The 26,363-nt window shown below is 46.4% G+C and overlaps 1 protein-coding gene and 1 pseudogene across 1 annotated transcript in view; one reads left to right on the top strand and one right to left on the bottom strand.

Annotated features, from left to right (window-relative positions):
* Window positions 1–4,210: 4,210 nt before the first annotated feature.
* Window positions 4,211–5,031, bottom strand: LOC147999888 (uncharacterized; annotated as a pseudogene).
* Setbp1 (SET binding protein 1) overlaps window positions 4,309–26,363 on the top strand; it is a 361,705-nt gene continuing 339,650 nt past the window's right edge. Inside the window, 1 exon segment of the mRNA NM_001427626.1 lies at window positions 4,309–5,568. The gene's annotated coding sequence lies outside the window, so the exon portion shown is untranslated.

The raw sequence follows: 26,363 nt of genomic DNA, 5'->3' as shown, positions 1-26,363 counted from the left end.
CACTTGTTAGCTATACGTTGGCACTATGTGGCACATTTTTGTCGTAGGGTGATTGCATTCTGTTCCTTGACATTGAACAGCCATGGTTGATTCAGAAGAAGTGGTCAAGAAAGGAATCCTTCTAAGGAAGAGCCAGGGTGGGAGACGGGATGAGTGGAAATTGCATTGTTAGTTCTGAGAGGGAGGAGATAAGGCCTTTGGAGAAGTAGAATTAAAAACTGCATCTGGAAGGAATCACCTAAACTATCCTCTGAGATTTTAAAGATCAAAGCCAGAATTGGAACCACAGCGTTGAGTATCATAATGTAACTTTACATCTGATATTTCCTATATATTTCATGATGATTTATGCTTTGAGCAAGGCTACGGTGCTCAGTTTATTGATGAGGAAGCTGAGCTACAGAGAATTAAAATTCCACACTCAGCTTTACCCAATCTGTGTTAGACCAGAAGTAGAGTCAAAGGATATAATTTCTACCTTTCTGTGGTACCTAGGGCTGATTGATTGATTGATTTCTTTATTCATCCAGTCATTTAGGATGCAGGATTAATGTTCATCCAAAGCGAAATTTAGGTGTTATCAAGTTAAAATACCGGGATTCAAAACTAACTGCCATTTCAAGGTCCCATGAATGTGACTCTGTTCTTCTTTCCCTCGGCAGGATCCAATAGGCAACTGGATATCATCAGTCTGGGGATAATCATAAGTCAATATCCTTTATAAAGGATAGGTTTAGGGTAGTATCTGTTGTTAAGTAGCTTTGGCATGTAAGCAATGTTTATCGAGTATACAATAGATTCCAGGTATAATTTTATCCAGTGAAGGCAGGGAAAGGGAAAGTAGACTGAAAAGTCTTGGGTAGAGAGATAGGGAAATAAGGGTATAAAATAAGTGGCATGTTTCTCAGAGCAGGAGGCTCATTGATAGGTAGGGTGATTGATGGTGAAGGTGATTGACAGGCAGGGTGATTGACAAGCAGGGTGATTGACAGGGAGGGTGATTGACAGGATGATTGACAGGTAGGATGATTGACAGGGAGGGTGATTATTTCATTCAAGGATCTTCACATGTTTTCTGTTACACTCAGTTGACATCTTTTTTCCCTATAACCTTAGCTCACTGGGGTTATGATCCTCAGGGCAAAGGCAAACAAACCTTTCTCATCCTGTGTTTGAGTTTTTTTTTTTTTAAGTGAATTTTTCTTTGTCTAGCATTATCCTCAGAAGACTTCTGGGTTCTCCTTTTCTCAAAGCAGAATGCGAGGCCTAAGTCTAAAACCAAGTCTCCTTGATGACTGGATGAGTGAGTTTTCCATTCTGTCACAGAACAGGCTTCCCACTTCTATATTTCCAGAATTGTCCCTTAACCTTAAGTACAGCACAGCCAGTCCTCCACTGAGGCACCTATGACCCCCTTACCCCCTTCAGTTGGATGTATTCTCCATTACTGTGGCCTAACTCAAGACGAGTTCTATTCACACACTCCCCACAGTACGGAGACATGTCACGTGGCATGGGAAAGTGTTAATGCTGAGAGCATTTGAAGCTGAACCCCTTCAAGATGGAGAAAATCAAGGTGGATCCCAAGTCACAAGAGTCTACCAACTAATTCTCTCTAAAATCAGAAGTATTCCATAAAAGCATGCTGGCTCACCTTGCTGACGATAAGAATAACTCTTGTATTTGGACCTGGGAAGGGTAGCAATTGATTCTGAGCACTGCATTATACTGTGTGAGCTCAACCAAAGGAGGAACAGACGGAGTAGCCTTATTCCTTCCTACCTGTGAAGACGGTGGGAGCTGTTCTTTCAATTTTGAACTAGATTTCAAATTTACACATATGAAATAAGTTCCCAAGTGCTGTGGGATGCGATCATCCCATATGTCCTTGCATCATTCCCACATAGACTCTTGGGTAAGGGCTACCTCAGTGTGACTGTTTTCTAGGATGAGTACCCAGGTGCCCAGAGCATAAACAACAGCCCAGGTGACTACATGGTGGTGTCAGAGGGAGAGAGAGCCTCACTTACGTTTTCTAACAAGGTCCATGCAAGGTAAAACTCAGTCCTCATGAATTTTACATTTTGTTGAGAAGATACATGAGAGAGAGAGAGAAAGAGAGAGAGAGAGAGAGAGAGAGAGAGAGAGAGAGGTGTTCAACAGAAGAGAAGAAATATGTATGTTAAATGCACAAAAACAGTAAGTTTGCAGCAGTGTTAAAGAGACATGACCCCTGCTCGTCTCTTCTGCATCTGTGTACTGTACGCCCTGTAAGGATCTCATCTCTGGTCTGCCTGTACTGAGTTGTGCAGAGGAATTAATGAGCCAATGGTTCCCTCTCAGCTGTGCAGTCTATGAGAGGGTTGGTGCTGTGGCCCGCCTGCACCTCTAGCTGCATCCATGGTTTCAGCGCCTCCTCTACACTACACAGTAGCTTATTGACCACACGATGCTGAAAATTAAGATGTGTAAGTGTAAAAGGCACATGCCTTGTGCGTTCTCATCTGCTGCTCGATCACCCTCTCTCAATCCTGCACATCACTGTTTGCCCGTTGACTGCTCCGTCGGCCTGAGACTTGCTCCCCTAGGCTTTAGTGCGGAGGCCATCCAAAGGTGACCTATTACGGAAGTAGATGAGGGGAGGTGTCAGGACATTCAGCTAGTATTTGGGGAAAGTTCTATGAGAACAAGAGCTCGACAACCCAGGAAAGTGGTTCGGTTTCAATGACTCCTCCATTATTCCATTTGCATAGCATTATTTTCATAAGGTGATACACCAGCATAAATTAAAACGTGTGAAGAGACTGTGAAAGTTTCTCTACATAGATAAGACAAAGGAAGAATGTCCCTTCTTGCCTTCTTCCCTTCTTTCTCTTCTCATAACTAAAGACAGGCTTTTAAGAAACCCTCAGTGAGAAGACAAGGGACATAGGGTCCATTCGTGACTTTAATTCTACGGCTTGGGCTAGTCTACCGTTTCCTCAACATTGTGCTGACGGAAGTCCACTAGGTATTCTCCCAGGTGAACACCATCTCTGCACTCATTTATACTTAACGAGCTATTGTAGTGGATTTTGGAAGAAGGAACAGGTTTCTTCTATTTGCTTTCAAAGCGAGGAGTCACGGGATGGAAAAGAAGACCCTGTACACAAACCAGGAAGCGTGCTCCCCTCCCCCTTCTGATTATGACATCTGCCAGCCATATAGGGTGGGAAAGCCATTCCTATTTCTGAGTGGCCTTCTCCTTTGAGAAGGGACGGGAAACCTACTGGATGCTACTACTGACTTAGATTCTGTTCTGTTTAGGTCTAGGATTCAGAAGTCTGGGAGCACAAGCTCACGGCCATTTGATCCAAAGTACGTTTGGTTTTGACCTTGCTTCTGTGCCTTGGTTTCTGTCTCCTTTAGCAGTCTATCCACCCTACTCTTTTTTTTTTATAATTAAAGATTATAAAAAAATAATTAATAATAACGTCCCAATATGAACGAAGATAAAAGACCTGTTGAAATGCTACCCTGAAGTCTTTCAGTGACAGCTTTGGGAAAAGTTCGTGTCCAAACAGAGCCGTTCTCTGAGAAGTAGACCACGGTGAAACCAATTTGATTCACTTTGGAAACTCCAGGTAAAAGGGTAGCCTGAGCGTAGTTCTGTGGTAGCATTCATACTATCAACTAACGCAGGACCGTAGTAGCTGGTAGGCTTGGTGAAAGGAAGCCCTCTTGCTCACCTCTGGGTCATTCCATTCGTCAGTCCAAACGACCCCAAACTCTTAGAAAACATGAGATCCAGGAACCCTCTCAAAACTCCCATTTTACTGGAGGTTTAAAAGAGATCCATTGTAGGTGCCCCCCAAAACCATCACATTCACCTCATTTTGTCACAGGGCATCGATAGAAACCTGAGGGGTTTCATTGCTCAGTTGTCCTGGAAAGACCCTTGTAACCCAAATACAGATTCTCAGAGGGATTTGAAACAGCGCCGTATTTTATTTTATTTTATTTTATTTTGTCAGAAAGGAAGACGTTGCTCTCATGTTGTTCACTTCTGCCACCCTGTATGTCAATGTGCATTTGTCATCCCTGTCTGGTCCTTGCCTTCATCAAGGGTCCGGTTCTACTGAATAATGAGAGATGCTGGTGAACGTCTGAATGCAAACAAGTAGCTTAACAAAAAATATAAATCTCTGGAAGTGAAATGTAATTACCAGGTTTAAAAAAAAAAAAAAAAGAGCACCCATTTAGGAGAGCCTATCACGTCTCGCGTCTCTTCACGCAGCTAGCTCCCCCCAACACTGCTCCTGTTGTGTCAGATAGTGGCAGTGTTGAGCCCGGGAACCGGCGCCCAGCCCGCGGCGGTCCCCGCGGCCGCACAGTCTCCGCGGCAGACTCCGACTCGCTGGAGCTACTGGGCCGCGAGGGCACTGGGGAGCGGGAGGGGCTCGGGAGCGGCGAGGGGTCCCCGATCCGCGTCCCCGAACTGTTTTCCTTTCCCCTCCGGCAAGAACCCAGATCCCTTCAATTGACCGAAATCTACCCAGGGGGGCGGTGGAGGGACAGAGAGGTCGTCGGCCGCTCACTGGCTGCGCCTCCTTGGGCTCCGGCTGGGGAGCGGCCCGGGCTCGCGGGGCGAGCAGTGTGGGCTCTCGCGCCCCCTCCGAGAGAGATCGCGGGGTGGCAGTCCCCGTCGGCTCCGCCGCGCGGCCGCTTCAATCCTCCCCCTCCCCCGCGCACGCCCTCCCCCTTCCTTTCAGTAGGACTCCGGGACTCCGGAGAGGGCGCGGGAGGCAGGCACACGGGCCCGACCCCACTCCAGCGCTCGCCGGGGACGCGGGCGGGCGGCGAGGGGACGCGGAGGGGGCGCGGGGCGGGCGCGGCCATAGAGCGGCGGCGGCGGCGGCGGCGGCGGCAGTAGCGACCGCGGGCGGACCAGCGGCGGCAGGGCCGGCGGGCGCCGGGAACCGAACTGCACAGCTCAGCAAAAGCGCCCCAGCCCTCGGCGCGCCGCCTCCTGCGAGCCCAGCCGGGCAACATTTTGTAACCCTCCAATCCATCCTTTGGAGAAAAGGGAAAAAATAGCATTGAACGGAGAGATGGGGAAATCTAAATAATATATATGTACATATGCATATTTATGTATATGTACATATATGTATATTATATTTGGTTCCTGCTAAAATTAGCCGGGCTCGCCGCGCGCCTGTGTGCGAGTGTGTGCGAGTGTGTGTGCGTGCGGGCGGGCGTGTGTGTGAATGTGATTACTCCAGGACTCCTCGGGCTCCGGAGACGCCATTTTCCCCCTTGATATCTCTCTCCGTAAATCGGTGGCGCGGCGGAGGCGGCCGCGGCAGGCGGGAAGCGCGGGGCTGGCCGGGGCGCTCGCCGCCGCCTGCGCGCCCGGGGGCCCCGGCGCCCCCCGAGCGAGGGCGGCCCGCCCCGCGCGTCGCCGTTTGACAGATGCTCGTCGCTATGGAGTTGCCGCAGCAGCACCTTTGGGGGCTCGGACGAGCGACCGGAGGCGGAATCTGAGCGAGCGCCCGGGCCAGCGGAGCCGGAGCCGCCGGGACATGGGTGAGCGAGCGCGGCGACCTTGGCGCGGGAGCTGGGGCGCCTAGCCTCCCGCCGCGCCGCGGGCCCAGCGCGCCCGGGGCCGGGGGCGGTGTGTGCCATGCATGCAAAAGTTCACGTCGCCTTGCCGGGGCTTTGACTTTGCACTGGGCTGGAGTAGGGGTGGGGGGGACCCGGCCAAGGGGGCGGGATGCAGGTCCCCGCGAAGCTGCGCGGGGATGGGCGCGATTCCGCCGGCTGGTGGGTCGCCAGTGGTGCTGACTTAACTGGAGTAGCCCGTTGGTGGCGGTGATGGTGGTAGCATGGGGCTTGGAGGGCTGGGAGCTTATTGAGTTTCGGCTAATCTGATCCCCTCCCCACCCCCTCCTTCTACACCCTCCCTTGGTCCTGCTGCCGGCTGCCTGGGCTGGCGGGTTTGGCTTTGGTGAAGTGGACTGGGGAAAGGGAGGGGGTAGGGAAAGGGGTGGGGAGGCGGCAGGATATTTTTTCCCCTCTCTTTGTAACTTGCAGGTTAAGTGGAGCTAGAGAGCTACATTGTAACCTAGTTGGATTGGGAGGGGGGGTGTTAAATGTATCAGAATCTAACGTGTCGTTAATAGAAGAACAGGCGAGAAGTGGTCCAGCCAATGAAGGTTGGTGTGTGCTTGCGTTCTGGCCGTGTGTTAGTTTTTCTCTTAAAAAAAAAAAATCGTAATCAGTGGATTTGAGTCTCTTTCTTGTGCTTTCTGGGCTGGGGATTGTGAAAAGGCAGGAATTCCCTTAAAAGCAGAGAATGCCCCTTTGAAAGCACGCATTGTGTGCGTTTGTACAGGAGCAGAGGGCTTGGGAATTAACGGCAGGCTTCCCTTTCGGTGGTTTCCAGTGGGAAATCACTCCGGAAAGGAAGCCCTTCAGTATGGATTTATTGTTTTTGTCTTTCGAACCATTATCTCTTTGACCAAAATACTGTCTGCGAAGTTCCTGAGAATCCAAGTCAGGTAAATTGGAGTGGGCAGATCTGTAGCCAGACAGTGATAACGGGGACGCTGCATTTGGTGTCGTGATGGAAGCATTGCTGGGTAATTGCAATTTCCGATCAGTAGAGCATGCTGCTCCTAAAAAAAAATAAGTTACTGCCGAAATGCTATCTTCTACTCTGACACTCTCCCATCTGCCCCCTCCTATCGGCACCAGCTACTACAGTTCTGAAATTGGACTCAACTAGAGTATTTTCTTGTGGATCAGGAAAGTTGTAGGGGATGAGGCTAGGGATGCTGGGGGTATGGGGATGGGTAGTTACTCCCCTCTGATGCTGCATTTATTCTTTATGTGTCTTTGTGGGATTCTCAGCATGTATATCTGTCTGAACAGACTGCTGAGGGAAGGATTTCCGATTTGTTTCCGTTTTAAATAAACTCTCCCAATAATCTCATGGTTGACTTCTGACGCTAACAGGGCTGTGTGTGTGTGTGTGTGTGTGTGTGTGTGTGTGTGTGTGTCTCCATGTGTCCATGTCCATCTTTAATGTCCTTATTCCTCAGAAATTCTCCTGTAAGAGGGAGTGATTCTAGAATTCTAAAGAAGCTACATTCTCCTCCCTGCCCCTAGTCTTCCTGCCCACAAACATCCACACCTTTCCTGTTGAAGTTTGGTTCGAGTCCATGGTCTTCAGGGAAATACTGCTTTTACTTTCTTTTAAAAAAACTGCCTTCCTTTCCTCTTTCTTTCATCTTTCCATCTTCCTCCTGTTTCACACCCCCCCCAAAGATTTTGCTCTTAAAGTGATTTCATAAAGGAGCTGTCACCAAAACTCTTTGGTAGTTTGAGCTCACGCCTCATGCTCTTATAGGGCCTGCAGATAAACCTCATGTGTTTCATTCAAACTCTGAGTTTTGAAACCCCTGTTTGCTTGTGCTGTGCTGAAGAGGGGCCTGGAGTGGAAGAATGCTCTGTGTGGCCACATCTCTAGACCTGGGCACACAGGCAAGAGTTTCCTGTACTTTCCCCAGTTAAATGCAGCCTGGCTGGCATGAGAAAGCAGTGCCAGCTGGCCAGGGGGAGGAGAGAGTTTACAACCTTTAGGATGCAGCCAGTTTACCATGCTGCCTCCCTCTTCTCTTGACTTCTGTGACTTCCTTCCACTGACCTTAAACTCCTGGAAGGAGGCTGATCTCTTTGCCCTGAGTGGGATTTCCAGGTTTCAGAGTCACACTGAAGGCACAGTGTTTCTAGCCTGTGCTCCATCTCATTGCTGGTTACCAGCAAAGGGATGTTAAAAAAAAAGTGTCACAGGCTAATCAGAAAGGAGTAAGAGGGCAAGTGTGGTTGTAGGAAATGTAGTCTAAGAAAATTCTGAGGCTAGATATTACGCTGTTGCTTATCACATAATCCTTTTCCCCTGTGAAAGAAAGAGGGAAAGAAAGGAGAGAGAGAGAGAGAGAGAGAGAGAGAGAGAGAGAGAGAGAGAGAGAGAGAGAAAAGTCCCAGTTTGAGGAAGTTGAACTGCAGTTGGAGCTGGGCGGTGCAAGCTGCGGCCACTTTAGTAACCTGAGCTGAGCCAGGGAGGAGGTGGGGATCACCGGCAGTCAGTCGGAGACAGAGGGAAAGGGACTCGTCTCTGAGCAGGAAAATAGATGTGTCACTGGAATAAACAAAGTGGAGGAGGGGGAAGGGTTGGCTGGAAGGGGATGGAAGGGGCATCGCAGGCAGTGGTATTGCTTAGGAAGGGGGCCGGGGAAGGAAATAACCACCTCCTGAGCTTATGAGGAGCCCAGCCGGCACAAGGCTGTAATCTGATCTTTTTCATCGTAACATCAGAACGCTACATAGGAAGGCCTTGCCTGAGGCTCAGTTCTAGGTGTCCCTTGGGAAGCCTGGAGCTATCCCCAAGGGAAGCAAACAGTTGCTGCTGCCAGGAGGGCAGCTGGTCCCAAACTGCCTTTCCTCACAGGAAGCTACTTTGAAAAGTACCTAAATCTTGTGAAGGAAGGGGAGAGGGAAAAAGCAGAGCTTAGGGTCATTGTAGAATTTAATTTAAAAATGGCCAGTGGAGAGAGTTAGGAGAAGGAATAATGCTAAAGAAGAAATAAATAGGTGAGCGCTCTCCTCTGGGTTTCCCATCCCTTTTCTGCTGTTACCTTAAGTTTGAATTCCATTAGGGGCCAGGTCATTAACGTCTGTAGAACAAAACTGTCCATCCAGGAGAGGGGCGTTCTTGCAAAGTGGTCCTGACTTACAGGCAGACTACAATCTCTGCCATGAAGCTTCTGTAGCACAGGCAAGGAGAATAGCAGAATCCACTCAGATGTGTAGAACATCCTTTCTGGGGTCCTGTGGAGACACTAAAACTTGGCTGGGCTTTCCTTAGCCTCCCAGAATGCCAGTTTCTTCCTTGGAGACTTGAAGCTTTAATTAAAACCAGAAAGCTATTGAAGACAGACCCAGCCAATGAAATTCTGTTTTCTGGGATGCTCAGGGATGAGAAATAAATAATTTTTTTCTTTTCTTTTTTTTTTTCTGATGGCATTTCAAGTTGCTTCAGCTTTACTCATGCCAGAAGAACAGGGTACATTATTATTAACACATTAGCTTTGTGTAAGGGATCTCAGAGCTTAATACTGGATTGATAGGGTTTGTTTCAGAGACTGGCGGTATGAAAGAAATCCTACAAGCATGGGGCAAGGAAACGTCTGGAGTGCTCGCAGCATTGGATCAAGAAGACATCCTCGGAAAGTCCTCACTGAAAGCCACTTGGCCCATTTGGCAGGTTGCTGTGAGGAAGGGGACAACATTTAATTCTATTCCTGTCTTCCAGCGTGTTATGAAGTTAGGTTTATCAATGATGATAAAAACATGGGATAGCTTGCAAGGAGAAACCTATTTTTGTTGTTGTTGTTTTTACAATTTTAAAAAGTGACAGTTCAGGCTCCATTCGTGTTCATGCTTTGTGCTTCTGGTGAGGCTGTACATCAGGGCGAAAACCAATGCACAACACCACCCTTTTAATACATGGACCTTTGGTGGGCATTAGCATCTAAACTTTACCTAAATGATGGTTGTACCAGAATTGAGTAAGGAGTGCTATCACCATTTCTCTTCTCTTCTCTTCTCTTCTCTTCTCTTCTCTTCTCTTCTCTTCTCTTCTCCTCTCCTCTCCTCTCCTCTCCTCTCCTCTTCTCTTCTCTTCTCTCTCTCTCCCTCCCTTTCTCTCTCTCTCTCCCTCTCTCTCTCTCTCTCTCTCTCTCTCCCCTTTTGCATTCTGTGCCGTGTGTGTGTGTGTGTGTGTGTGTGTGTGTGTGTGTGTGTGTTGGGGGCAGAGCTCTTATTTTGTAAATTATTTTCTTCCTTTTGAATTGTTATTATTGATTATTATTGTTATTATTATTATTATTATTATTATTATTATTATTATTATTATTCACAGGGTATCACTGTGAAATCATAGCTGGTGTAGAACCCACTATGTTGACCAGGCTAGTCTTGAACCTCATACAGGCCCACTTGCTTCTGTTTCTCAAATTTGTAGATTAAAGGCCTGTGCTACCATTCGAGGTGTTCTGTGGGCTCTTAGCGCAGGGGAAGGCCAGCCTAAGCCTTGATAAATGCTAAAAAGAAAGTGCATGGAGCCACGAGTCTGAAACTTATCTGTGCTATCCTTCTAAGTTCCCATTTCCACTTAGTCTTCCTAATAGATTTTTATGTCCTCTTAGACACATCAGGTCAGAATGAAATAAATGCCAGGATTTGTTTGACTTTTTAATTATGCATTTCATAGGTACGGGGCAGATCAGGTTTCCTGTTCTATTCCTGTTTTGAGTTTTTTTTTTTTCCCCAGTGAAGGAAGGGTGTGGTCTAAGGCAGGGCAAGCATTTTTAACTGTCTTTGCTTTCGAGACCAGCAACTGCACACTCGCTGTTCAGTGCCAGTGATGCTAGTGTTGTGAAGAACGTGATCACCCCTGAAGCCCACAGGTTCCCTTGCAGTGCTCCTCAACCTTCCTAATGCTGCCATGCTTCCTGTTGTAGTGACCCCCAATCCTAAAATGATTTCACTGCTGTGTCATAACTGTAATTTTGCTAGTGTTTTTCATTGTGATGTAAATGCCTGATATGCAGGATATCTGATGATCCCTAGCGGGGAATCTCAATCCACAGTTTGAAACACTGGCTTAGGAGAAAGCAGCAACCCCCTCCCTAGAACTATGGTGGACTACAGTAAGCTATCAAACATAACCCCATGTAACACAGAGTTGCTGAGTGGACTCTTGGGTGCCCAGGAGCTCAGCCTTTCCAAATAGAGAGGCAAGAGAGAGGGTAAATTGTGACCTTTGTTCAGAGAATTATCTTGACCCGAGTTGACTTTTTCCACCAAAGAGGTTCCATTTCATATGCATAGAACTTTGTTCATTTCAAAAATATCTTCATATCCTAGCCACCCCCTTAGATCTTCCTGGGCAAGAAACCAAAGAAATATTTGTCCCCGCTCAGAAGATAAGGCAACAGTTGCCTGAAGTGATACAAGTTAGTGGTTGATCTGGGGCCATGCGAGCAGCTTCACAATTGATGTGGCAAGATCTGTTTGTGGATCCATTCATGTTACTTCCCAGCTAAATGGCCCTGTAACTTACATAGCCTCTTTGGGTCTCAGTGACCTAGCCAGGGACGTCGTAGGGATAAAGATGTCTCTGTCCCCCATGTCCTAGAGGTTATGAGTTAAGTTACTCTAGGTAATTTCTCCAGATAATTTCTGTCCCTAAACTCTTGGACATTTTCTGAGCTGCCTCTTGGAAACTGATTTTGAGATTATCGTAGCCACAGCCCACTTTATAAGGAACAACCAGAAAGCCCTTGTGTCTAGTAGTTCAACAAACTTATATACCTGTCAACTGATGGGTCAGGTGAGCGTCTCAACTCAACCATGTATGGGTTGTATGATTGGCTGTACGTTGAACCGAAGCTGTGTATGACTCAGAGTCTCATGAGGTGGCCAGTCCAGTTGGATTCAAGGAAATATTAGTGCTTGGGACATTCTCTATTGGGACCTTCTCTTTCAGTAAAGAATTAGCAGAAAGGGAAAAGGATGACAACCTGCAGGGAAGAGACACAGCGGGTAAAGAGATAGTCTCCCATCAGGGTCCCATAGGGTTGACAATTGTCACCCAACAGATTTTTTAAGCTCTCTAAAGAGAAATGCTGATAGCAGAAGTGTCTTTTCCCAGATCCAGGAAACTTCCTAGAGTCTAGAATGTTCTTTGTCTTCTCTTGGCTCCTGGAGTCTTCTGTGTTCCTCTTTCCTTCTCCCTCGTGACACCTGGGTGCTCATTGTCCTGGTTTAACAGTATTTTCCTTAGTGTTCAGCATACAGTAAACCCCACTTGTAGCAGCTCACCCCACTTCAGGTTGGGTTCTGGATAACATTGAGCATTCTCTGCTCCCATCCTCTTTAACATCTCCACTCCTTCCATTGCCAGATCCCATCGGGAAGGTGGCCGACTGGTCCTGTCTAACCAGAGCGTCTACCAGGTTAGAACAGCTGACACCACTGTGGTTCCTCAATGAGGACACAGCTTCCAGCCGATTTTTCCTAGACCAGAACACTTCAGGTCTGTGGTGTGGCCTTGGCATCCAGCTGTGCTGCTTTGATGCTTCTTGCCCCGCCTTCCCCTAACTGTAGACCTCCCCAGGCAAGGTGCACACTTGCCTCTCAAAGCCCTGGGCCCATTTAGGATTGCCTTTTGCTGTGTGAATGCATCACACAATCTATGTGGAGTTAGACTACTGAGAGTACATGTTTTTAAAGTATACCAAACGGTTGCAAAGTGAAGCAACATCGGAGGACCTCTTGAAGTGAATAATGACTAGTTATGTTAAATAGCTTTTTATAGTTTTGGCAGTTGGAAATCACCCAATCTTAGCTTCTCTCTCAACACCCAAGAGGTAATGAGTGGTATTTTACCACATGGGTGTCTTTCCAGGCAGTGGTTCCACTCATCCATCCATTAATCGAATGTTTATTAAGTGTCCTCACCGTTCGTTCTATCCCTCATAACTCTTGATCGTTGAAAATTTCAGCCGTGTGACCTGTTTTCCACAGTCCTTTTGCCACTTAACCAATCCATCCTCTTCAGCTGGCCCGCTTCTCTGGTCCTTAGTGACAGAGCAAACCTGACTACACAGGAAAAGAGAAGAAGCAGAAAGCAACATAGAAGGGAATTTGGAGTTTTTGGCCTGTAGACCTCAGCTTGTGCTGGCCATCCATTAGTAGGATCAAGTCCCGCGGAAGTTCTTCTTAGCTTTACTATATGACAGGGAAAAGGTCAAGACCGATATAGGCGGTCCCATCTGAAATTCCAGGACTCTAGAGCTAGATGGGTCTAAGAGATCTAAAAACTTTTCCTTTAAAGTGAAGTGCTCCTCGAACTCACTTAATGACACTGAGAAGACTGTCCAAAGCAATCCCCTAGAGAACTACGGCACTTTGCTTGGTGTTGGATGTGGTTGAAAGACTTAGAGAAGGGGAAGTTGGTGCCCTGGGGTAAATTAAATCAGAATCTCCCCAATTAGAGCAGAAGAACAAGCTTGCAGGAAAGGGGGAGGCGGGTGAGGTAAGGATGGGGAAGGGAAGGGAAGTATGAAGCAACACCACAAAAAGGAATGTGGAAGGAAACAAAGGGTTAAATTGGCCCGGTTGCTGCTTTTGACACCTCCGGCCTCTTCTGTGAAATAACTCATTTGTCACAAAGGAGATGGTACAAAGTCACCTCTGAAAAGTTCAAAGTCATCCTCTCTGGAGCTCAGCTTCTGCCTCCTGTGTGCCCTGTAGGCATCGGGGATCTCTGCTGGGATCTCTGTTGGGATCTCTGCTGGGATCTCCGCTGGGATCTCCATTGGGATCTCTGTTGAGATCTCTGCTGGGATCTCCGTTGGGATCTCTGTTGGGATCTCCGCTGGGATCTCTGTTGGGATCTCCGCTGGGATCTCCGTTGGGATCTCTGCTGGGATCTCTGCTGGGATCTTTGTTGGGATCTCCGCTGGGATCTCTGCTGGGATCTCTTCTGGGATCTCTGCTGGGATCTCTGCTGGGATCTCCGTTGGGATCTCTGCTGGGATCTCTGCTGGGATCTCTGTTGGGATCTCCATTGGGATCTCTGCTGGGATCTCTGTTGGGATCTCCGTTGGGATCTCTGCTGGGATCTCTGTTGGGATCTCTGTTAGGATCTCTGTTGGGATCTCTGCTGGGATCTCTTGGGATCTCTGTTGAAGGTGCCTTATTTTCACTTCTTGGGTCTCGGTATCATTTCATGATGCAACTCCTTGGGAGCTTTAAAGCAAGGGCAGCGTGTCTACTTCTGGGTTGCCACTCTCTCCTCACAGGACTTGTCTGCTCTCCCACTGGAAGTCTGTGGGGATTTTTTGTTTATTCGTTTTAATGGCTCCTGGGTTGCTTTGTCTATGCTGTGGTGTCAGAAGGAATCCAAAGCCACATATTTCTGCACGGTTGGATTGGGGTGGGGTCAGGGAAATGAATCTTGGTCTTGAGGTACCGTAACAGGTTCGTGAGTTTTCCTGGGTTATCTTGTAGCAAACCAGGTAAACTCTTAGAAAGAAAAGCTAGCGGGAGCTATGGTTCCTAACACCAGGAACTTCTAAACACTTTGGGGTGAACATGGAAGGAAAGAAATGGCAAGCAAATTGTGTGAAAAGTTCTACTATTCTTATTTTATTATTATCCTTAGGTGCCAGTGAATCATTCGGTCAGCGGAAAGGAAATGTTTGAAGTCCCTTGGGGCCTGGAGGGCTACAGAGATGGTTTTAATTGAATTTGATGGATCCAACCTAGTAGCTTGGGAATGCCTGTTGTAGGGAATTATGATAGTCTGAATATGCTTGGCCCAGGGAGGGGCACTATTAGGAGATGTGGCCTTGTTGGAGGAAGTGTGTCACTGTGGGTGTGGGCTTTGAGACCCTGTTCTTAGCTTCTAGGAAGACAGTCTTCTCCTGGTCACCTTAGAACAAGATGTAGAGCTCTCAGAAACCTTTCCTGCACCTTGCCTGCTTAGATATTGCCTTGACAATGGGCCAAGCCTCTGAACCTGTAAGCCAGCCCCAACTAGATGTTACCCTGTAGAGGAGTTGCCTTGTTCATACTGTCTCTTCACAGTGATCGAGATCCTAGCTAAGACAAGAATCATACTCTTGGAGAAGTATAAGAAATCCTGGGTGACAAATTCTATGTTTGCGTTCCTGGCTATGCCCATGACCTACAGTTGTTTAAGTTTCTCTTTAAAAATCACAACACAAGTGGCTAGGAAGGAGGCTTTGACATGAAAACACCTTGGGCCTCCCCCCTTCTCATTACATTGTGGTTTTGGCCACCAATAATTTTGAAGTCTTAGCATTACAGTTCTTATGGGGCTTTCTCCTTGGTACTCTTGGATGGCAAAGGACTGCTGCAAGATGGTACTTTTGCTCTTGCTGAAAGGATGCTAAAGTGGAAACTATCATTCTTGAACTAAGTTAGGAAGTAGAGTTTTGCTAATAGTGTGATCCATGCTAAGGTGTAGTGAGGGTAGGATTCAAGAGGGATGTATTGGTTGGAGGACTTTCTTAGAGGCAGAGGACCTTTGATGAAGTGACACAAGTGAGCTGAGGTGACTTGATGTATGGATTTAGAATGACCTTGAGGAAATAAATGCTAGTCACATGCTGTAGAAAGCTGTTAGATTGAGGACTAAAAACTGTGTGCAGGAGGAGTCCAAGTATCACTACCAAGGTAGGGCTGAGAAAGCTTCAAAGAGTGTGTGTGACTTGAGTGTCACCCAGAACAAAGGGATGGTCTCAGTTGGGTTGGTGCAGTCTAACAGGATCCTCCATTTGGGAATGGACAAGGGAGAGAAGGATTGGATCAACAGAGTACTCTGCAAGAGGAGGCACCAAGGTGGAAGGGATAGGCAGGCCCAAGGCTCTAGGTTCTTGCAGCTGAGCCAAGGAGCCAAGATCAGTTTCCCAAATGCTAGGAGTGCAGGCTTGAAAGGAAGTAGGGTGTACAATTCAGAGATGCCCATGAGTGTAGCACAGAGAAGACCTCTGACCTCTGTCCATGCTGCCCTCCCCTAAGCTCTCCCCTTCACCAGCTATTGCAGTCTGATATTCAAAAGAAGTATGTTTAGAACAGACAACAGCATGGTATATTAACGTTTGGACTGAGGGTTGGCCCTTCTCTAGCACAAAATACTCCATGGCTCTGATCGTTCTCTTTAGGCATTTAAGCATAACTTCAGGAGGACACACTAGTTTCAGTTACAGTGTGATGTTTAAATGGCAGTTTCGGATACCTGGAAAAGAATTGTTACAGAAGGAGGGAAATGGAGATAATATTTGTTCAGCTCTGTGGTAAGCTTAGCATTTTCTTTATTGCAGAAGTATAAGTTGTGTCAAACTACGCGTTTGTTCAGAGGACAATGCACAAAGGAATTGCCGAATCAGATATTTGAGGGAATGAAGCGTTTGCCCTAGACCCAACATTCTATTCCACATCAGAGGGCTTTTCTAGAAAGATTAAGGAACTCTGCCTCTATGTTCTCTCATTCAGTTGGCTCCCATCATTCTTACAAAAGAAAAAAAAATGCCCCTTTCATTCCCATTTTACATATGACTGGTGGATGACTGGACTGCAAGTGATTATTAATGCTGACTCTTTGGAGTTCGGTGATGTTATAAGTTAAAGAACATTTGGATCCATAAGGGACTCTCTCTGCGATTTCAACAATCCCTAAACTTTTCACGTGTGTAAAGTGGCCACACCTCTGGATTAAATCAAATTAAAATTTATAGATATATAAAACTGCATCCTTAAAGTACACAAGAAGCATCTTTGGAATGTGGATCCCACCCTGCTTGGATAGGAAATGCTGAGATCACAATAATTTCTAACAGGTCTACTGTGATCCCTCTAGTTAGCTATCATGGCGTAAGTGTAACTTCTTTCCTCTGTAAGAATCTGGGTAGTGAATGGGATGAGTGGACGAGAAATCTGATACTGAAGATGGGATGGGATGTGGCAAGTCAGGTGTAGGAGTTCTCTGAGTAGAAGCAAGTATGGGCATTTTTCACCTTTGTATTTTAGATAGATCATAACATAAGATATATATATATATACATATATATATATATATATATATATATGCATTAACAAACAATGAGGACACAGTGGTTCTGAGAATTTCATTGTTAGGTGATTTGGTAGGTGTGCAAAGAACAGTGTGATCTTGTATAAACCTCCATGGTAGAAGGTAATCATGGAAGGAGGCCTCTGGATGCCTTCGGGAGATAGAGCTGTGAGAAGGCTGAGACTGCCGCGAGCAGACTGGTGTGACTGACATACAGCTTCGTAGCAAACTTTCTATAGTCAGAAAGAATCCAGTCAGTTCAGGTATAGAATAGAGAGGGACCTGAACTAGTGGCAAAGCCCTTCATGATTACAGCTATGCTTTATGTAAAATGCATAATGTTTTATGCTGTGATATTGTGTGACAGGCATTGGAGTAGGTGTGTTCATGCCGGGTCACATTAAAAGTTTGAGTAATACCATGTCCTATAATAGTACTATGAATCTCGGCAATGGTGGCACACGACTTTAATCCCAGCACTCTGGAGGCAGAAGTAGGCTGATCTCTGTGAGTTCCAGTCCAGCCAGGTCTACACAGAGAGACCCTGTCTCAAAAACTCAAAATAAATTACAATGATAATGATACTAATACTAATACTAATACTAATACTAATACTAATACTACAATGATGGCATCATTGCTAGGTGATACATTCTTTTGCCAGGTGACACATTCTTTTGCAAGGTGATACATTTTTGCTAGGTGATACAAGTTTTTGCTAGGTGATACATTTTTATCTACATAACAGCTATATGGGACCACCACCACACATGAAGTCTGTTGTTGACTAAAACGTTATTCTTTTTTCTTTTTTTAAAAAAGATTTACTTATTTATATGATCACACTGTAACTTTCATCAGACACTCCAGAAGAGGGCATCAGATCTCATTACGGATGGTTGTGAGCCACCATGTGGTTGCTGGGAATTGAACTCAGGACCTCTGGGAGAGCAGTCAGTTTTCTTAACCACTGAGCCATTTCTCCAGCCCCCCCAAACCTTATTCTTTACTGCACTAGTATATATCTGAACTCAACTGTGGATTTGGCATGAGAAATGTGTGCCCTGGAGAAAATTACTAACCTTCCTGGGTCCTTGTTCTTATGTGTATATAATGTTTACATCAAGAACAGGATTATGGCATCAGAAGCTGCATATGAATTAAACTGATAGTCACGGTAAGAACCCAGCCAGTCCTCTGTACTGTGATAGTGTTCTTTCCCTAGCCCCATGGAGGAATTGTGACAGCAAGTAGGCTGCTGTGGCTGAAACCGAGCATGCAAACTTGGGGATGGGTCCCAGACACCAATCCCCAAGACTCATGTGATTGTGCCATTGTGAGAAGGTAGCTAAGGTCAGAATTGTTAGTCAATAGCGTGCCTAGTCTAAGCCCTTGATCCAGATCTGTCCCCTGTTATTGAGTTCCTATGCACAAGATCTGATGTCCTGTGCTTAAGTTTCGGTTCATCTCATCCTACTTAGCCAGAGCTGGAGAACTAACAGGAGCCAATAAAACAATGGAAGACACCAACCCCCCGCCCCCTTTTAAGATCGTCTGGTTTCTAAGCAGACAAGGTTCAGTCTAGCAATGGCAGGCTGGAAGGGGGGATGGGGCTCACTTCGTGACCTCCCCTTTACTCATTAAATGAAGATAGCAGCGTTTTCTGACTGAACCCAGTGGTATATCCTCTGTGAGACAAGCTGTCAATAAAGAACAGCAGAACGCCCAAGTTAGCATGTTAAACTCAGCTGTCTGGGTGTGCTTTCCATTATGTATGAGTGTGGTGAAGTCTGGGTTCTAACCCCTGGGCCACAGGGTTTTCCTCGGGATCTGAGAAGAGAGGGCAACACTTAGCCAATTTATAACTTGGCTGACACATTCCAGGGGACCAAGTCAAGTTTAACAAAAAATGTGAGCATGCACTAAGGTGATCCCAGGTAATTATGATCTCATTTAATATTTAATCTTCAATTACTTCTTCTAGAAGCCCCTGAGGTAGGATTATTACCCACTTTTCAAATGAGATTTGAATGGCTTAAAGATACCTCACCGAGTACAGTCACTAATGGAACAAGAGGCTAAATGACCTGATCCTCTGACACCCCCGCCCCCGTTCCTGCTTCGTCCACTCTTCTTTTACAGGAGAAGTGTGGCCTTGAAACATCTCCTATTGGACAATTTTTCTGTATGTTCAATCTACTCTAAGGTATGTAGTGGCCCAGATCCTGTGGACAAGGTAAACAATACTGAAATATTGAAGCAGTTTGTCAAGTGCCTTGTTGGTAAAATACCTAAGGGATTGAGAAGACCCCCTTCTATATGTCTGTCTCTGTCTCTATCTCTCTGTCTCTGTCTCTGTCTCTGTCTCTGTCTCTCTCTCTCTCTCTCTCTGTGTGTGTGTGTGTGTGTGTGTGTGTGTGTGTGTGTGTGTGTGTATGTGTGTATGTGCATGCAAGTGTATTCAATGAGTGAAGTTAAAAGTAAATTCCGCTAGCCTCCGGGATGGAGGTGAAACTTGACCCAGTTCTTGAGATAACTTAGAGCTAAACCTGTAGAAACGAGGGCCCTCAAGTCAGGGGAACTAAGGGCCTTTCGTAGAGAAGAAATGCCTGCCAAGGGAACTCAGGGGCTTTCACTGGAAGATGTGTTGTGTATAGAATGCAAACAAAGCTTCTTCGAGGAGGTAAAATGTGGCTTGGAAAGGACTTCACAGGTGTGTGGGACACCAAGTAGAGGCTGCTGGGTTAGCGCTTTGTCCTTTGCTGCGAGCTGCAGACAGACACGCAGCATCAGCAAACTGTGGTGTGGGGCTATCTTCACTGCTGCTGATTGAGAGTCAGGTATGTGTTGGGTCACTGGATCCATTTACAGTGTTTATGGACCATTTATTCCAGGAATTCTGACAGCAGGGAAGGTTTCAAGAGCCATCACTCAGAGCTACTCCAAGTCAAAGTGCTTCCACACTGCCGTTCCTTCAACATTCACTGCATAGAGGACTTAGGGCCCTTCGCCATGTGTTAGGGACCGTGGCCGACACTGGGGATAGCAGGGTACTTGAAACAGGCTTGACTGTTCCCTTCAAAGCTCTAGGGGCTACTGAGGAAGTTGAGGTAAAGCTTAAGAGTGACCCAGGCCTCAGTGATGTTGGAAGTGCCAGGAAGGGCATGCTATGTCCCACAGAAGCACAGAAACAGAGTCCAGACTTGAACAAATCAGAGAACAGACATTTGATCTCATTTTGCCTTTCCCTTGGAGAGGCTGGAGGAGGATCCCAGGTATGTGCAGAATTGCATGAGAGTCTGCTATGACTTCCATGCCTTCCTTCAGCAGATACAAGAGAACGAATGGTTAACTAACCCTATTTCCAGCATCAGACATTGTCTTGTTAGAATCTGGCAAGAAGGTTTTCTCCAGCTGCAGGAGGTGAGCATAGGCGAAAAAAATAAGACACAGGAAAAAATGAAGAAAGGAAGGAAGGAAAGAAAGAGAAAGAGAAAGAAAATAGATAGATATTAGGGAAGTGAATGAAGAGAAGAATCCCAAGCTAAACATTAGAACCTGGAAGCCAAGATCACTTAATGGAAAGAAATAACTGGGGGAGTAATTGTGAATGACATTTGTGAGTCGGAGATGACCTACACGGCTACAGGGGAGAGAGGACCACATTTTATTAAACCAAACACCCAATCAAACAAATCATAAAGCATGTTTTGTACCCAGAAAAAAAATGGTGACACCTTTCCAACTTCCATTTTTTCAAATGCCAGCAGATATTCAGAAGAGTTTTGAAAAAAAAAAAGTTGTGACCCAAGAATATAGAGTCAGGCTAGTCGTACTTTCTACTTGCAAACAGAGAAGGGAGTCCCTCATCCTGTGGGACTTTGCACTGAAGTCTAGGGAGATCTGACGGTGGAGGCAGGTAGGAATGAGAAGGGAGGACCTGCTAGTATTTCCTACTGTTTGTCTTAAAAGCCTGTGAGGTATGTGTGCTTTGGAAAAGTTTATTTTAACACAGAGCTTAACTGTCAACAAGTCCATGAAAATTATGCCCCAACGAGGGAGATAAGAAAGACAGAACTTTTCCATATTGCTGCTGAGCCACTAAGATTGACAGGGGCCTCATGAGACTTCCCAAGAGGCAGAATGAAACCCACAAACCATACCTTTTGACTCCTGTTGAATACACTAAGGGCTTTGTCGGCTTCCGCCATATTGTAAGTTTGGAAAGCGGTAGTCAAGGTGGCAGTGGCCAGTATGTGGATGGGGATCTGGGAGCCAACCAACCAGAGAGGTGGATGAATCTGAGACGCCAAGCTCAGTTTCTCATGGATCTAGTCAGTCCCATGAAGGTCTTGAATGCCTGTTGGGTTTGATGCTGTGCTGAGCGCTGGGATGGCAAATGGTTCAAATGCAGTGGATGCCTATCATTAAGAGACTAAGAAGCTTTCTAGGGAGGACATACTTGCAATTGCAGATTGAGAGCTCCTGGTGGTCAAGGCACTTGTAAGCAAAGTGTATGGAACAGAAATGGCTGTCATTCCAGCCCATACAGTACCTGGGAGCTTGAGGAAAGCCAAAGTCCTGGACTGGCCACTGAAACCCTGGCTCAGTTTGTGCAGATTCAGAATTGACACTATTTCCTACACGCAGGCTCAGAATAAGTAAGTTTCCCAGGCGGCAGGTGGAGCATACTCTTCAGACAGGGAAATTCTCTATCTTTCAGCGTTGGGAGGGAGGGGGGAGATACTGTTTAGGACTCCCCTGGGTGTAAGCGCCACCTAGTCACGTGTGTTTTCCCTGAGCACTACAGAAATAGTGCTGTGGGTTCAAACTGTTCAATTTGAAGTGTCCCTATAGGCCTATGGCTGCGCATACTAAAGCTGCTCAACGGGGAGTGCTCCTTCCTTGTTGAGGGAAGCAGGGAATCAGGCACTTAGCAGGGCGAGCATCTCATTGCCTTGTGCCAGAGCCAAGAGTAGAGACCTCATTGCCACACTTTGGTCTTATTGAGCGTTCTAAGACTCTGCTCTATTTTTGCTCAACCGCTTCTTCGGACCTGCTGAAGACTTATTTCCTAAACAACCTTTCATCTCTGCGTGGACAGCCCTGCGGGCAGGGAACCAAGGGCAGAGTGTCCATTGGGCGGCCCGCTCTGAGTCAGCCGCTGGTGGCAGGAAGGGAGCAGATCAAGATGCTTTCGCCTTGCTCGGGCTCCCCTGTCTCTTGAGTGTGTGACTGTGCTTACAAGTGTGTGTTGGCAAGGGCTTTTCACAAAAGGACTTGCAGTCATTCCCAGACTTAACCACAAAACTCAGTGTGTGTGTAGGCCTGCAGGTATTTGCTGGTGCGACTGAAGAACAGCAGCTTTGTGGGCTGGAGAAGTCAACAGACAGGTTAGGTTTCTTTGCTCTGTGATTTTGAAAGCTCTTTTAGTTGAGGTTTCTAAAGTGATGAGGTTGACGTGGGCACAGTGTCTGGATCAATATCCCAGGATAGGCAGGAAATTTGACTGGGGCTTCCTGGGTGGGTGGAGCTTGACTGGGGTGGGTGGAGATTGACTGAGTGGGTGGAGCTAATGTTGGAGAAGGACTTTGAATAGCCGTTCTGGATGAACACATTTTCATTCAGAAGGAAGTTCTAGAGACCAAGTAGTACAACTCAGTGTAGAAGTGAGGTGAACCTAAGCGTTATTCAGCTGTGCTTGGCCTCAGCCTGTGAATGCATTGCTGTTATATTAGAAAAGTAAGATTTATTTACTCAAAACAAGTGGAAGACAATAAAAGACTGACATTTAGTGTCAGTCTATACAGCCTGGCAAAATGTAACTCTGGCCAGGAAGTAAGAGCTGTCACCTAGAGTCTGTAAAGTTGTTACGATGGAGATGTACACACTGGGGAATAATGTACAGTTGTGGGAGTCAGCTTGTGCCGCATTGGACACAGGGAACCCTATACAGTTCAGGGTCTGTTTGGCTTGTTATTTTTTTCATCTGTGGCATAAACATTCAGATAGGACCAGTCAAATGCTGAAGATTGCACGGAATAGTGACTGCAAACGTAAGAACCGATTCTATGAAAATGTCAGTGCAGAGAGAGCTCTGTGGAGACGGGTTTGGGCTGAGTAGACACTTGTTTAACTTAGTAGCTAATATGGTCTGAGATGGGACTCAGTGTAGTGTGGATGGGTGCTTGGGAAGCTTGGGGCTATGTGTAATGACCTTCTTGTTTTGTCACTAATGCTTGTTATGAGAAACTCCTACTGTACCCTGAGCTCTACCTGGTCCTCAAGGAAGCACAGTCAGATTTCAGCAGGGGCAGCAGGGGCAGCTCTCTGTTTACTCTTAGATTTCCTAATTCTGGCATGAAGAGAGGGCTGCATTGCCCTAAAACCGATCTTTGATAGCATTCATTCCCCCAGTGACTCCCTATTACTTGTCAGATGAAATCCAAACTCACTGTCACTCAGGGACTTCACGATCCAGCTGTAACCTTTTATTTGCCGTCCTTCTCACCTGTCTCACTGGTTGCCACACCCTTAGCCAACATCACTTTGCTCTTTGGCATCATCCTACATGTGCCTGGCTCCAATTTTGCTCTGGACTGCACTGTTGGCTCTCTCTAGTGTCTTTCTTTCTACTGTCTCTTTTTTGGTTGTTGTTCTTTTCATGGTGTAGTTAAGTGTGGCATGTTTGCATGTAGACAGTAGTCATGGGTGTGTGTGTGTGTGTGTGTGTGTGTGTGTGTGAGAGAGAGAGAGAGTATGAGTGTGTGTGTGTGAGAGAGTGTGTGTGAGAGTGTATGAGTGTGTGTGAGTGTGTGTGTGAGAGAGTGTATGAGAGTGTGTGTGAGAGAGAGTGTGTGTGTGTGTGAGAGCATGTGTGTGTGTGAGAGAATGTGTGTGAGAGAGTGTATGAGTGTGTGTGAGTGTGTGTGAGAGAGTGTGTGTGTATGTGAGAGAGTGTGTGTGAGAGTGTATGAGTGTGTGTGAGTGTGTGTGTGAGAGAGTGTATGAGAGTGTGTGTGTGAGAGAGAGTGTGTGTGTGTGTATGAGTGTGTGTGTGTGAGAGAGAGTGTGTGTGTGAGAGAGAGTGTGTATGAGTGTGTGTATATGAGTGTGTGTGAGTGTGTGTGAGTGTGTGTGTGTGAGAGAGAGGGTGTGTGTGTGAGAGAGAGAGCATGTGTGTGTGAGTGAGAGAGTGTGTATGAGAGAGTGTGTATGAGTGTGTGTGAGTGTGTTTGAGTGTGTGTGTGAGTATGAGAGAGATTTTGTGTGTGTGTGTGAGAGTGTGTGTGTGAGTGTGTGTGTGTGTGTGTGTGCGCGCGCGCGCGTGCATGTGCTCACTTGCATGCATGCATCCCCACCTGCACGGCACAGTGGAGGTATGAGTTTGATATCCTTGGTCTCCATAACCAGCTTGCTCCTGGGAACCCCCAACTATGCCTCCTGAGGCTGAAATGACAAGCAAGCCATCCTGTACTGGAGTGGGCTCTGGAGACCTTAATTCAGATTCTCTTGCTTATGGGACAGGCAGGTTGTCAAAGGATCCATCACCCTGTGCCTCACCCCACCAGCGTCTTTCTTCTCTAATAGTTGCCTGAGGTCCCAGAAAGAGCCTGTGCTCTTCTTGGAGCCTTCCTAGACTGTTACCGTAGCTTTCACCAGAGACACTTTCCAAATCCCTAATCAAAGGCGTGCTCCTCTTTAGAGGAGCTGAGAAACAATTGCTGAATTGGATCTTTATTTTTATGAACCTCTTGCTACCGTATCTAAATAATTATTGACTCATGCAGTTAAATATAGGACAAACCATTTTCAAATGGGAGATGCTGTCTTCCTAGTCATTATGTACCCACTTCAGAGCATGTCTGCTCCTCAGTAGCTGGTGTCTCTCCTCTCATCTCCTCACAGTATCTGCCTGCTCCGGTTTGAAGTCCGGGAGGGTTGCTAAGTGCATCTGAGGAAGTCCATGCCTTATCTTACATCCAGCATTGGCACTTTTGCCTGAGGGTGATTATGTGGGTAGTTACTGAGAAATTAAAGCATAATGCTGGTGATTCCTGCCTGAGGGGATAAACCTCGGGTGCTGTTATCATTAGAAAAATATGGCTTCCAATGTGTTGGGAAATGGAGTGTAGATGGAGAGAAGCTTACTACCTACTGGACTCTCTCTGAAATCAATAAGACGAGTCCTAAGGCAGCTTGATACATTAGGGTGATACCTGTATGTGCCCCTGATAAGAGTAAATCCAACGGATGTTGACTGGATAAGACCTTTGTTTGTTTGTTTATTTTGAGATACAGTCTTTCTATATACTCCTGGCTGTTCTGGAACTCACTCTGTAGGCCAGGCTGTCTTTGAACTTGTGATCTTCCTGCCATGGTTCGCAAATGTTGATGTCACAGGCATATGCCACCACAGTTGACTTAAATGTGACTCTTTGGAAAATAAAAGGTGTGAAGAATGTAAGAACATGGGTATAGCGGAGGCAAAGACTTCAGATTTTTGTTTTTTTTTTTTTTTTTAAATAGTGTCATGTGGTTTAAATGAATTCTCCAACAAAGGAAGACACACAGTCTTGTTGATCGCCTGAGTCGCAAGTCGCTCTTTAGTGTTTTTCTTGGTAGCCCCAGCAAAGGTGCTCGTGGTTTTCTACTCGGGAGGACTCATCACTTTCAGAACTAAAATGTACTACTGATTTTTCCTCAGAGTGAAACTTCTTGTTTCTGCCTGTGTGCAGGACAGAGGCATTTCTAGGATCTGAGTGTGTTTCTGGGCTTTTCTGCAGTGCATGGCCCGCACGGAGGTTTGATACCTGACTACCTTCCTCCTCTGACTTTCTAGCACGGTCCTGCCTGAGAATATGCTGGTTCTAGAGCCAGATGACACATGCTCAGCCATCAGGATCCAGTTCTTGGTTGTTCTCAGTGTGTCCTTACAAGCCTTGTAGGGCACACTTGGTAGGCACATTTGCTGACCGGATCTTTAAACCGTTGAGCTCATAGGTGGAAAGAGACGATGTGTAGAATATTCCCTGCTGGCAGCAGGGAGAGTGCTCAGTGGAGTAAGAAGGAAGGCTCAGAAGTAATGAGACCTCGTTCTTAAATTAGGAAGATATGACGGTTTCCATAGCTCTGACAGGAGGCTTTCTCTTACAGTTGGACACCTGGCCTTGCCTTTGGCTTTTGCTGTCCGGAGTCTGAAGTAGGGGATGAAGGGAGGGGGTGAGTGAAAGAAAGAACAGTTGGCTCACCCTGTGATTATCTGGGAAAGCCTGATTTTTGTCTTCTCATCTTGGAGGGAAGATGCTAGTGGAGATTCCTGACACTTTCGACTGCTTGTGAAATGTGGCTTCCCTCTCTCTCTTTTGTTGTTCTGTTCTGTGGACATAATGACCCTTCCTCTAAACAGAAAAGGAGGTCAAAAATGAGATGAATGGCTATTTCATACAGGGAATGGAGATGATTGACTACCTCATGCGTCTGTTGATAAAACACGTTAAAGTCTGTTTTGCATCAATCCCAGGGCGACCAGTGGTTTCCTATTGAGATATTTTGGTTTTCTTATCAGTACTCACCCCTAAGTTTAAGAGATAGCTGCCCTATGGGGTAGGTCACATGGATATTCTCAGCATTTGGTAAGCTGACTTGGGAG

This window comes from Rattus norvegicus, chromosome 18 (genome assembly GCF_021556685.1).
Source record: "Rattus norvegicus strain SHRSP/BbbUtx chromosome 18, alternate assembly SHRSP_T2T, whole genome shotgun sequence".
Classification (NCBI taxonomy): domain Eukaryota; kingdom Metazoa; phylum Chordata; class Mammalia; order Rodentia; family Muridae; genus Rattus; species Rattus norvegicus.
This window is presented reverse-complemented; position numbering and strand designations above follow the sequence as displayed.